The sequence below is a fragment of the Poeciliopsis prolifica genome, unplaced genomic scaffold, assembly GCF_027474105.1.
Source record: "Poeciliopsis prolifica strain line A6 unplaced genomic scaffold, Auburn_PproV2 SCAFFOLD109, whole genome shotgun sequence".
Lineage (NCBI taxonomy): Eukaryota > Metazoa > Chordata > Actinopteri > Cyprinodontiformes > Poeciliidae > Poeciliopsis > Poeciliopsis prolifica.
Genome location: NW_026562484.1, coordinates 500,097 through 513,000, shown reverse-complemented (window position 1 = coordinate 513,000; position 12,904 = coordinate 500,097). Strand labels below are relative to the sequence as shown.

Genomic DNA, 12,904 nt, shown 5'->3' with positions numbered 1-12,904 from the left:
GAGACAGGAGGACAGCTCTGCTGGAAGCATCAGGATGCTTTTAGCAGAGCTGCTGGGTCCATTCATGACCATCATGATGGATATTTCATATCTATAGTCGGGTGGTGGGGGGCAGTCTGTGGAGGAAACTCAACTTTCCTTCAGCATCTGGCTGCAGCTGAAGCTCCTGGTTTCCTCAGGAACAGAACCAGAACCAGGATGTTAGTGATGAAATGATCAAACTCAGTAAATGGATGTGAAGACCAGATGTTCATCAGATGATATCAATGTTATTAAATGTGTTTAAATAGATGATCTGGTTTCATTAGAACTGACTTTTTTTCTTCTCTAATCACAGACTTGGTGGCTGTAAACTCAGAGAGGCTGAATGTGAAGCTGTGGCTTCAGCTCTGAAGTCCAACCAACATCTGACTGAACTGGAAATAAATCAGATCAATATACTGGAAACCAGAACAGAATCTGGACTGAATAATGTGTTTGAGATCCTGCAGAGTTCAGTCAGTAAAGTGAAGAGTCTGAGGTTTGTTTTCTCTATTTATTCTATAAAATCTTTCATTGATACTTTAATATTTATTTATCTTCACATTTATTCTGTTTTCTTTAAAAACAATCTGCTCTCAAAATGTCAGAATATAATTTCTAAAATCTTTTGCTTTATAAATAAATTATTTTCATTTTTCAGACTTTGAGAATATTGATCTTTATTTTTCACTATAAATGTTTTAACTGATGAACAAAAATAAGTTCAAAAGTCAAATGATGATAATTAATGATGGAGATGTTTCAGTTTGTTCTGAGAAAGATTAAAATGATCAAATTGATTTATTTCTAATTTCTTCTTCACATTAATAATAAAATGTTCCTTCAGAGTAAAACCAGAACCAGAGAAGTTCTGTTTGTAATAAAAGAAACTATAATATGAATAAAAACTGTCAGCAGCAGCAGCCGGTTCCTCCAGCTCAGCTTTGTCCTGAAGCTGTGGTTCTGTTGGACCGGGTCAGAGCAGAACCGTCTCTCCAGTCTGGCAGCTGACAGTCAGTTGGAGCCTCGACTCTCTGAGCTCAGAGACGCTTCATCAGGTCACTGATCAGAAACTAGAGCTGATTCAGATTCATCCATCATGTTCCTGATGATCAGATGTGACCAGTATTGATCAGATGTGATCAGTATTGATCAGTATTGATCAGATGTGATCAGTATTGATCAGATGTGACCAGTATTGATCAGATGTGATCAGTATTGATCAGATGTGATCAGTATTGATCAGTATTGATCAGATGTGATCAGATGTGATCAGTATTGATCAGTATTGATCAGATGTGACCAGTATTGATCAGATGTGATCAGAATGGATCAGAATGGATCAGATGTGATCAGAATGGATCAGTATTGATCAGATGTGATCAGTATTGATCAGTATTGATCAGATGTGATCAGATGTGATCAGTATTGATCAGATGTGATCAGTATTGATCAGATGTGACCAGTATTGATCAGATGTGATCAGTATTGATCAGTATTGATCAGATGTGATCAATAGTAAAGACGTCTCTGTGTCGTCACTGCAGCAAACATCTGGTCTCCAGCTGTCCTCTGTCTCTGCTGGGATGTCACCAGGTAGATGGACAACATCTGCTTGTTGGTGATTGGCTGAGCCGTTGTCATGGCAACATGCAGGTAGACAGGAGGCAGCATAGCAGCTTCTAGACCAGGACTCTTCAAATCCAGGCCTCCATGTTTGGTGACCTTTAACCTTTAGATGTTTCTGCTTCAACACCTGAATGAAATGATGAATTGTCCCTCAGGACGCAGTCCGGTTCTCCAGAGTCCTGCTGATGACCTCATGATGGGACTCAGGTGTTGAAGGTCGCAGGACGCCGGCCATCGAGGCCTGGAGTTAAAGATCCCTGGTCCAGACCGAACCAGAATCGGTTCTAAAGTATTTCCTGACCCACAGTTCAGTAAATACTTTGGTAGAACAAAGAACTGAGAACCTGATCACCAGCAGAGCAGCGCCACCTGGTGGCTCAACAGAGTCAAAGGTTTCCTCCTGATAACTGAGATCAACCAACCTTCACTTTGACTCTGATGTGAAACTATTTTAAAACTTGAAGTCCATTTTAATTCCCGACCAGAACCACTGAAATATTCTAACAACACGTCATAATAACATGTTCTGGTTCTGCTGGTTTGGACTCTATAAACCAGTTTTACTGGATCAAATATTAAACATCAGTTCATCATGTTTCACTTTTACATTCAGTGAAATTAATTTTCTACATTTTATTATTAATTTGTTGATATTTCAGTTTTAACCTGCATCCTGTTGGCTTCAGCTCACATCTTTTATTCTTTATTCAGTTTGAGGAACTGCAGCTTGTCAGAGATCAGCTGTTCTTATCTGGTCTCTGCTCTGAAGTCCAACCCGTCCCATCTGACTGAACTGTATCTGAGAAACAACAACATGAAAGATTCTGGAGTGAAGGAGCTCTGTGGTTTTCTACAGGATCCTGAATGCAGAATACAACGATTATCGTAAGAAACCATGGCCTAGTTAAAGTTTCTCTGTATTATAAAAGCACAAGCAGTTCCTCCTCCCACCATCACATTCAACCAATCACAGCCTTCATTTCACAGACACCAACCATACCTGCAGAGAGAAGGTCAAAGGTCGGATTGGAGAATAAAGGCTGATAAAACTCTGATATTAGGATCATTAAATGTCTTAATATCCACAGAATAATCAGATATAAAATCTGATAAAATGTCTTTATGTCCAAGACAGACTGAGGCTTAATTCACTAAATAATGATGTTCATCCACATCTCTGACCTTCTGATCATCAATGATCAATAAACCATCATTGATAAAACCACAAACTTTATTAACCTGTAAAGATGAACAGATGTAGAAACATCAGGAATCAGATTGATATTTAAAATGAATCTGAAATGAAATATTAGAGCTCAGTCCAACAGAAACAGTTTCATTTTGACCAGCAGCATCAATCTAAGTAAATGAAAATAATATTGAAACATTTGATAACCTGTGTGAATAAATGCCAGGTAAACAAAGTATTCCCTCCCTTTCCTTGGTTCTTTCTAATAATGTCTGAGGTGAAGCAGCAGGAATCCTGTGAGTTTGTGACGATGCAGCAGGAAGTTGTGACGTTGACAGGAGGAGCTGGATGGACGCACGGTGGGACAGCGGATAGCAGAGCAGCTTTATTTCTAGACAACTTTAAACAGGACCAAAGAAGACATGGAGCAGCAGTCACATGATCCAATAATCAACCAATAAACCATCAATAGGAGATAATCATCAATACAACAGCCCTGGATCAAAATATGAAGATAATCATACAGTCAGTCAGAATCAAGCAAATGGAAATAGATGAAAATAACAATAAATTGATCAAATTCAAACTTAGACAAAAGTCAACATTTGGTTTGAAGCAGGAATTTATTGATCCTGCAGATAAATCAGTCAGTTCAGTTTCCACTCATGTGTTCATGTGTTTATGAATGAGTGAAGTGTAATTATTGCAGCTGTTGGTCCTCCAGATAAATCACTCAGTTCCAGTCAATAGAAGGTCAAAGGTCACTGTGGAAATGAGCTGCTGCCATTAAATCACTGCAGCTTTCATTAACAGCTCTAATGTCACACTTTGGTTCTAAAAGTCCATTTTAATTCCCGATCAGAACCACTGAAATATTCTAACAACACGTCATAATAACATGTTCTGGTTCTGCTGGTTTGGACTCTATAAACCAGTTTTACTGGATCAAATATTAAACATCAGTTCATCATGTTTCACTTTTACATTCAGTGAAATTAATTTTCTACATTTTATTATTAATTTGTTGATATTTCAGTTTTAATCTGCATCCTGTTGGCTTCAGCTCACATCTTTTATTCTTTATTCAGGTTGATCAGCTGCAGTTTGTCAGAGATCAGCTGTTCTTCTCTGGCCTCATCTCTGACCTTTAACCCCTCCCATCTGATTCAACTGGACCTGAGTGGAAACATGAACTTGACAGATTCTGGAGTGAAGGAGCTCTGTGGTTTTCTACAGAATCCTGAATGCAGAATACAACGATTATCGTAAGAAACCATGGCCTAGTTAAAGTTTCTCTGTATTATAAAAGCACAAGCAGTTCCTCCTCCCACCATCACATTCAACCAATCACAGCCTTCATTTCACAGACACCAACCATACCTGCAGAGAGAAGGTCAAAGGTCAGATTGGAGAATAAAGGCTGATAAAACTCTGATATTAGGATCATTAAATGTCTTAATATCCACCAAATAATCAGATATAAAATCTGATAAAATGTCTTTATGTCCAAGACAGACTGAGGCTTAATTCACTAAATAATGATGTTCATCCACATCTCTGACCTTCTGATCATAAATGATCAATAAATATCATTGATAAAACCACAAACTTTATTAACCTGTAAAGATGAACAGATGTAGAAACATCAGGAATCAGATTGATATTTAAAATGAATCTGAACTGAAATATTAGAGCTCAGTCCAACAGAAACAGTTTTATTTTGACCAGCAGCATCAATCTAAGTAAATGAAAATGATATTGAAACATTTGATAACCTGTGTGAATAAATGCCAGGTAAACAAAGTATTCCCTCCCTTTCCTTGGTTCTTTCTAATAATGTCTGAGGTGAAGCAGCAGGAATCCTGTGAGTTTGTGACGATGCAGCAGGAAGTTGTGACGTTGACAGGAGGAGCTGGATGGACGCACGGTGGGACAGCGGATAGCAGAGCAGCTTTATTTCTAGACAACTTTAAACAGGACCAAAGAAGACATGGAGCAGCAGTCACATGATCCAATAATCAACCAATAAACCATCAATAGGAGATAATCATCAATACAACAGCCCTGGATCAAAATATGAAGATAATCATACAGTCAGTCAGAATCAAGCAAATGGAAATAGATGAAAATAACAATAAATTGATCAAATTCAAACTTAGACAAAAGTCAACATTTGGTTTGAAGCAGGAATTTATTGATCCTGCAGATAAATCAATCAGTTCAGTTTCCACTCATGTGTTCATGTGTTTATGAATGAGTGAAGTGTAATTATTGCAGCTGTTGGTCCTCCAGATAAATCACTCAGTTCCAGTCAATAGAAGGTCAAAGGTCACTGTGGAAATGAGCTGCTGCCATTAAATCACTGCAGCTTTCATTAACAGCTCTAATGTCACACTTTGGTTCTAAAAGTCCATTTTAATTCCCGACCAGAACCACTGAAATATTCTAACAACACGTCATAATAACATGTTCTGGTTCTGCTGGTTTGGACTCTATAAACCAGTTTTACTGGATCAAATATTAAACATCAGTTCATCATGTCTCACTTTTACATTCAGTGAAATTAATTTTCTACATTTTATTATTAATTTGTTGATATTTCAGTTTTAACCTGCATCCTGTTGGCTTCAGCTCACATCTTTTATTCTTTATTCAGGTTGAGGGACTGCAGTTTGTCAGAGATCAGCTGTTCTTCTCTGGCCTCAGCTCTGACCTTTAACCCCTCCCATCTGACTGAACTGGGCCTGAGCTGGAACAAAAACCTGGAAGATTCTGGAGTGAAGGAGCTCTGTGGTTTTCTACAGAATCCTGAATGCAGAATACAACGATTAGAGTAAGAAACCATGGCCTAGTTAAAGTTTCTCTGTATTATAAAAGCACAAGCAGTTCCTCCTCCCACCATCACATTCAACCAATCACAGCCTTCATTTCACAGACACCAACCACACCTGCAGAGAGAAGGTCAAAGGTCGGATTGGAGAATAAAGGCTGATAAAACTCTGATATTAGGATCATTAAATGTCTTAATATCCACCAAATAATCAGATATAAAATCTGATAAAATGTCTTTATGTCCAAGACAGACTGAGGCTTAATTCACTAAATAATGATGTTCATCCACATCTCTGACCTTCTGATCATAAATGATCAATAAACCATCATTGATAAAACCACAAACTTTATTAACCTGTAAAGATGAACAGATGCAGAAACATCAGGAATCAGATTGATATTTAAAATGAATCTGAACTGAAATATTAGAGCTCAGTCCAACAGAAACAGTTTCATTTTGACCAGCAGCATCAATCTAAGTAAATGAAAATAATATTGAAACATTTGATAACCTGTGTGAATAAATGCCAGGTAAACAAAGTATTCCCTCCCTTTCCTTGGTTCTTTCTAATAATGTCTGAGGTGAAGCAGCAGGAATCCTGTGAGTTTGTGACGATGCAGCAGGAAGTTGTGACGTTGACAGGAGGAGCTGGATGGACGCACGGTGGGACAGCGGATAGCAGAGCAGCTTTATTTCTAGACAACTTTAAACAGGACCAAAGAAGACATGGAGCAGCAGTCACATGATCCAATAATCAACCAATAAGCCATCAATAGGAGATAATCATCAATACAACAGCCCTGGATCAAAATATGAAGATAATCATACAGTCAGTCAGAATCAAGCAAATGGAAATAGATGAAAATAACAATAAATTGATCAAATTCAAACTTAGACAAAAGTCAACATTTGGTTTGAAGCAGGAATTTATTGATCCTGCAGATAAATCAGTCAGTTCAGTTTCCACTCATGTGTTCATGTGTTTATGAATGAGTGAAGTGTAATTATTGCAGCTGTTGGTCCTCCAGATAAATCACTCAGTTCCAGTCAATAGAAGGTCAAAGGTCACTGTTGAAATGAGCTGCTGCCATTAAATCACTGCAGCATTCATTAACATCTCTAATGTCACACTTTGGTTCTGAAGGTCCATTTTAATTCCCGACCAGAACCACTGAAATATTCTAACAACACGTCATAATAACATGTTCTGGTTCTGCTGGTTTGGACTCTATAAACCAGTTTTACTGGATCAAATATTAAACATCAGTTCATCATGTTTCACTTTTACATTCAGTGAAATTAATTTTCTACATTTTATTATTAATTTGTTGATATTTCAGTTTTAACCTGCATCCTGTTGGCTTCAGCTCACATCTTTTATTCTTTATTCAGGTTGTGGAACTGCAATTTGTCAAAGATCAGCTGTTCTTCTCTGGCCTCAGCTCTGACCTTTAACCCCTCCCATCTGATTCAACTGGACCTGAGCTGGAACAAAAACCTGAAAGATTCTGGAGTGAAGGAGCTCTGTGGTTTTCTACAGAATCCTGAATGCAGAATACAACGATTAGAGTAAGAAACCATGGCCTAGTTAAAGTTTCTCTGTATTATAAAAGCACAAGCAGTTCCTCCTCCCACCATCACATTCAACCAATCACAGCCTTCATTTCACAGACACCAACCACACCTGCAGAGAGAAGGTCAAAGGTCAGATTGGAGAATAAAGGCTGATAAAACTCTGATATTAGGATCATTAAATGTCTTAATATCCACCAAATAATCAGATATAAAATCTGATAAAATGTCTTTATGTCCAAGACAGACTGAGGCTTAATTCACTAAATAATGATGTTCATCCACATCTCTGACCTTCTGATCATAAATGATCAATAAACCATCATTGATAAAACCACAAACTTTATTAACCTGTAAAGATGAACAGATGTAGAAACATCAGGAATCAGATTGATATTTAAAATGAATCTGAACTGAAATATTAGAGCTCAGTCCAACAGAAACAGTTTCATTTTGACCAGCAGCATCAATCTAAGTAAATGAAAATAATATTGAAACATTTGATAACCTGTGTGAATAAATGCCAGGTAAACAAAGTATTCCCTCCCTTTCCTTGGTTCTTTCTAATAATGTCTGAGGTGAAGCAGCAGGAATCCTGTGAGTTTGTGACGATGCAGCAGGAAGTTGTGACGTTGACAGGAGGAGCTGGATGGACGCACGGTGGGACAGCGGATAGCAGAGCAGCTTTATTTCTAGACAACTTTAAACAGGACCAAAGAAGACATGGAGCAGCAGTCACATGATCCAATAATCAACCAATAAACCATCAATAGGAGATAATCATCAATACAACAGCCCTGGATCAAAATATGAAGATAATCATACAGTCAGTCAGAATCAAGCAAATGGAAATAGATGAAAATAACAATAAATTGATCAAATTCAAACTTAGACAAAAGTCAACATTTGGTTTGAAGCAGGAATTTATTGATCCTGCAGATAAATCAGTCAGTTCAGTTTCCACTCATGTGTTCATGTGTTTATGAATGAGTGAAGTGTAATTATTGCAGCTGTTGGTCCTCCAGATAAATCACTCAGTTCCAGTCAATAGAAGGTCAAAGGTCACTGTGGAAATGAGCTGCTGCCATTAAATCACTGCAGCATTCATTAACAGCTCTAATGTCACACTTTGGTTCTAAAAGTCCATTTTAATTCCCGACCAGAACCACTGAAATATTCTAACAACACGTCATAATAACATGTTCTGGTTCTGCTGGTTTGGACTCTATAAACCAGTTTTACTGGATCAAATATTAAACATCAGTTCATCATGTTTCACTTTTACATTCAGTGAAATTAATTTTCTACATTTTATTATTAATTTGTTGATATTTCAGTTTTAACCTGCATCCTGTTGGCTTCAGCTCACATCTTTTATTCTTTATTCAGGTTGAGGGACTGCAGTTTGTCAGAGATCAGCTGTTCTTCTCTGGCCTCAGCTCTGACCTTTAACCCCTCCCATCTGTCTGAACTGAACCTGAGCAGGAACAACATCCTGGAAGATTCTGGAGTGAAGGAGCTCTGTGGTTTTCTACAGAATCCTGAATGCAGAATACAACGATTAATGTAAGAAACCATGGCCTAGTTAAAGTTTCTCTGTATTATAAAAGCACAAGCAGTTCCTCCTCCCACCATCACATTCAACCAATCACAGCCTTCATTTCACAGACACCAACCACACCTGCAGAGAGAAGGTCAAAGGTCAGATTGGAGAATAAAGGCTGATAAAACTCTGATATTAGGATCATTAAATGTCTTAATATCCACCAAATAATCAGATATAAAATCTGATAAAATGTCTTTATGTCCAAGACAGACTGAGGCTTAATTCACTAAATAATGATGTTCATCCACATCTCTGACCTTCTGATCATAAATGATCAATAAACCATCATTGATAAAACCACAAACTTTATTAACCTGTAAAGATGAACAGATGTAGAAACATCAGGAATCAGATTGATATTTAAAATGAATCTGAACTGAAATATTAGAGCTCAGTCCAACAGAAACAGTTTCATTTTGACCAGCAGCATCAATCTAAGTAAATGATCTGAAAATAATAATGAAATGTTTTACAAGCTGTGAATAAATGTGAGGTAAACTAATAGGTATTTCCTTTACCTGCATACAAAAGAACCACAGGCAATGTTTATTAGTTTTCAATTAAGCTTTTGCAAAAGGAGAAGATATAGTAAGCTGCTTCTACAAGCTGCTCACCATTCTTTCTGAAAACCTTCAGTTAGAGCTTCTCTTTTATTTGCAGAGAAGGGAGTGTAGGGAGTGATCTAAACAAAAGGGGGGCTATCCTGTTAAGGGGGAACACAGAACCTAAATTCTACACATTCCAACACTATTATTGTGTTGGAATGATAGTTTAACATATAGATTTAACTACATTTAGAAAATGCATCAATGATTACCAAGCAATATTTATTTGGTTCATTTTGTGTAAGTTCAATAAAATCCATATGCATTGTCTGGAATGGATAAGATTTTTTTGGAAAAGTTTCTCTTTCTGGTCTCTTGTTTCTTTGTGGATTGTTTTTAACACAGACTGATCATGCAGTACAATTAAGAATTTAATCCATGTGTGGTAAAATGCTGTTATTGCACAGTAACCATCACCCTGTTGACGCAAGAATTTTAATTTCATTTTAATTCCCGACCAGAACCACTGAAATATTCTAACAACACGTCATAATAACATGTTCTGGTTCTGCTGGTTTGGACTCTATAAACCAGTTTTACTGGATCAAATATTAAACATCAGTTCATCATGTTTCACTTTTACATTCAGTGAAATTAATTTTCTACATTTTATTATTAATTTGTTGATATTTCAGTTTTAACCTGCATCCTGTTGGCTTCAGCTCACATCTTTTATTCTTTATTCAGGTTGATCAGCTGCAGGTTGTCAGAGATCAGCTGTTCTTCTCTGGCCTCAGCTCTGACCTTTAACCCCTCCCATCTGACTGAACTGGACCTGAGAGGAAACAACCTGAGAGATTCTGACATTCAGCAGTTGAAGCATTTTGTAAAAGATGTTCAGTAAGTAAATGCTTTCATTGAGTCCAGCTGCTGTCAGCATCTTGAACTAAACCAGTTCCTATCAAGCAAAGCTCCAGTGTTCCCAGTAAAGCTGCAGCTTCTCAGTGGGAGGAGAATGGTTCAGGCTTCCTGATTGGACACAGAGACAGCAATCAGCCAATCAGAGCAGCAGCAGCTTGCTGTGTTCCTGTGTTTGTGTTGCTGTGTCCATGTCTCCAGGAAGTCCAGCTGGACTCCAGCGTCCAGCCGTCCAACATGTCTAGAGACAGTGGTCCTCATTCATCAACCTGTGGCAGCAGCAGATCTGATCTCAGACCTGCTTGTTCTCTCAGTTCAACAGGAAACAAGTGATCAGGTTGATGTTGGTCACAGCTCTGAGATCAGTCTGACTGCAGCCTGGAAACCACTGGCTCTGATTTCACAAACCATCATTCATTTAGTCAGCAGCTGCTCTTTCTGCCCAAGTCCACTCCTCCCATCTGGACATGTGTCCTCCTGTCCTCAGTCTCATCCAGATGTGTTCAGGGACAGCCTCCATGTTGGACAGTCAGCTGATGTTCCAGCAGCAGATGAGATGTTCATCAGCAGCAGTTTGTGTCTAAATGCAGCAGCAGCAGCTGCAGCAGTGAAGCCTTCAGACTCTCAGCAGTTTGTTTCCACTGTGGACTTGAGTGGAACCTGCAGAGGAAGCAGACTGGATGCTGAAAGTGTGTGTAGGTGTGTGAGCTTGGAGCTCAGTGTGTTCACTGCAACACGTTAAGATGAGAGCTGAAAGGAAGCTGCTCTGATCAGGACTGAAGGCCCTGCTGCTGTTTCTACTGGATGTGCTGCGTCACTGACTGCTGCTGGAGAGAAGCTGGAAACTCACTGATCTGATCTGTGCGTCTTGCTTCTCTCTGCAGGTTCTGATGATCTGTGTAAAGAAGAGAATCGTCTCTGTTTCCTGCTGATCCTCAGAAGCTGCAGCAGTTTGAGTCTAAAGAGACTGACTGGATCATGATGACCTTTGACCTGAGTGATTTCATCCTGTCTGCCATTTTGGATCTGATATTGTTTTTCTCTTTGGTCGATGAAGATGAAATTGTAACTCGGCTCCATTTAGAGGCTTCATGGAGTTTTGATCTGAACTTCATTATTTTTCTCTGATTTTTATATAATATTTTTATATTATTGGGGTTAAAACATGAATATGAAACATATTTCTGTTTCCAGGCTGCATGTTTGCTTCATTTGAATCCAGTTTCTGATGTTTGTGCAGCTCTGGTCTTTCTATCTGCTGCTGTAAACGGCTCAGAGAGTAAATGATGCAACAAAACTTTTACTGATGATTTTAAACAAATATTTTAATTTCCTGGGATTTTCTGCTGAGCTTTCATTACACAATACATGTTTGCATAATAATATTAAATATTGACCTCTTTGAATTCTGCACCTGAAATTTACCAAAGTATAAAAAACTGAATCTATGACTAATAATATCTAAACAATATTTAACTAATGATCACTAATAAACACACTAAACAATTTATTACTGTTTGAAACATTATGTAAGAGTGATGAGAGGCTCTTAAATATTCATGTTGGTTCAAGTTACTAACAAAATAACAGGTCACTGTTAATGTAGCTTCATCTAATAAAATTGATTATAGCAAGAAACAAACTTATTGTTTAACTAGATGGTGAATCATAATAAATAATGTAACTTGGCAGTGATAAACTTGAGTTTAAATATCTTCACTCAGTAAACTACAGCGCTGTGACGCAAATAATCTGATCAGCTGCAGCATCCAGATGTTAATCAAAAAGTGACATTTCAAATTTCATGTTTTTTAAATGTGGTTTCACTGCTTTAATTATGAAATATTTAACAAAGTTCATGTGATTCAGCCTTGAGAAAAAGAGAGAAATAATCAGGTCAGAGGAAGAAAACGGGTTGGTTTGTTATTAACATGAATTGTGAGAACAACTTAATCACAAGTGATTCATTTTTAAAATCATTATTTTTAAAAGTATATTAGTAATAACTGTAATCCTCTTAGTTATTAATTGTTTATTATGACTTGCAGAGGAGAATTCAGGCTTGACCCAGTCAGCAGTGAAACTTATTAAAACTGTTTTACAGTTTATTTTATTTGATGCCATTCTTGACAAATGAGTGAAAGAAAAGAGAAACATGACAATTTATTGTTAATATTCTTCCATAAAGTCCAGGATGTTGATCAGATGTCATAATTTCACAACAGAAAACATTTTGGACACTTTGTTACATTTTATCATATTTAGGCAAGTTTTTTTTTTAATTGATCTGATCACCTGTTATTATACATAACATTAATTAAAACTATTGTAAATAAAGCAATGAAAGTGTTTTTATTTGTGATTTGATACATCATTTGATTTTACAATAAAAGTATTAATTCAACTTATTTATTGGTAAATTTGTTGTTTTATCTCCTTCAATTTAATGGCTTTAATTCTGCCCTTATTTTGAAAGGCCAGGTTCCAGTTTCCTTCCTTCCTTTTTTCCTTCCTTCCTTCCTTCTTTTCTTCCTTTTTTCCTTCCTTCCTTCCTTCCTTGTCTCCATCTTGACTCCTGATCTCAGTGTGAG

At 37.3% G+C, this 12,904-nt stretch overlaps 1 pseudogene; it reads left to right on the top strand.

Moving 5' to 3' along the window:
• The window catches only part of LOC129354394 (NACHT, LRR and PYD domains-containing protein 3-like), an 80,156-nt pseudogene extending 68,739 nt beyond the window's left edge, over nt 1–11,417 (top strand).
• The last annotated feature ends 1,487 nt before the right edge of the window (nt 11,418–12,904 follow it).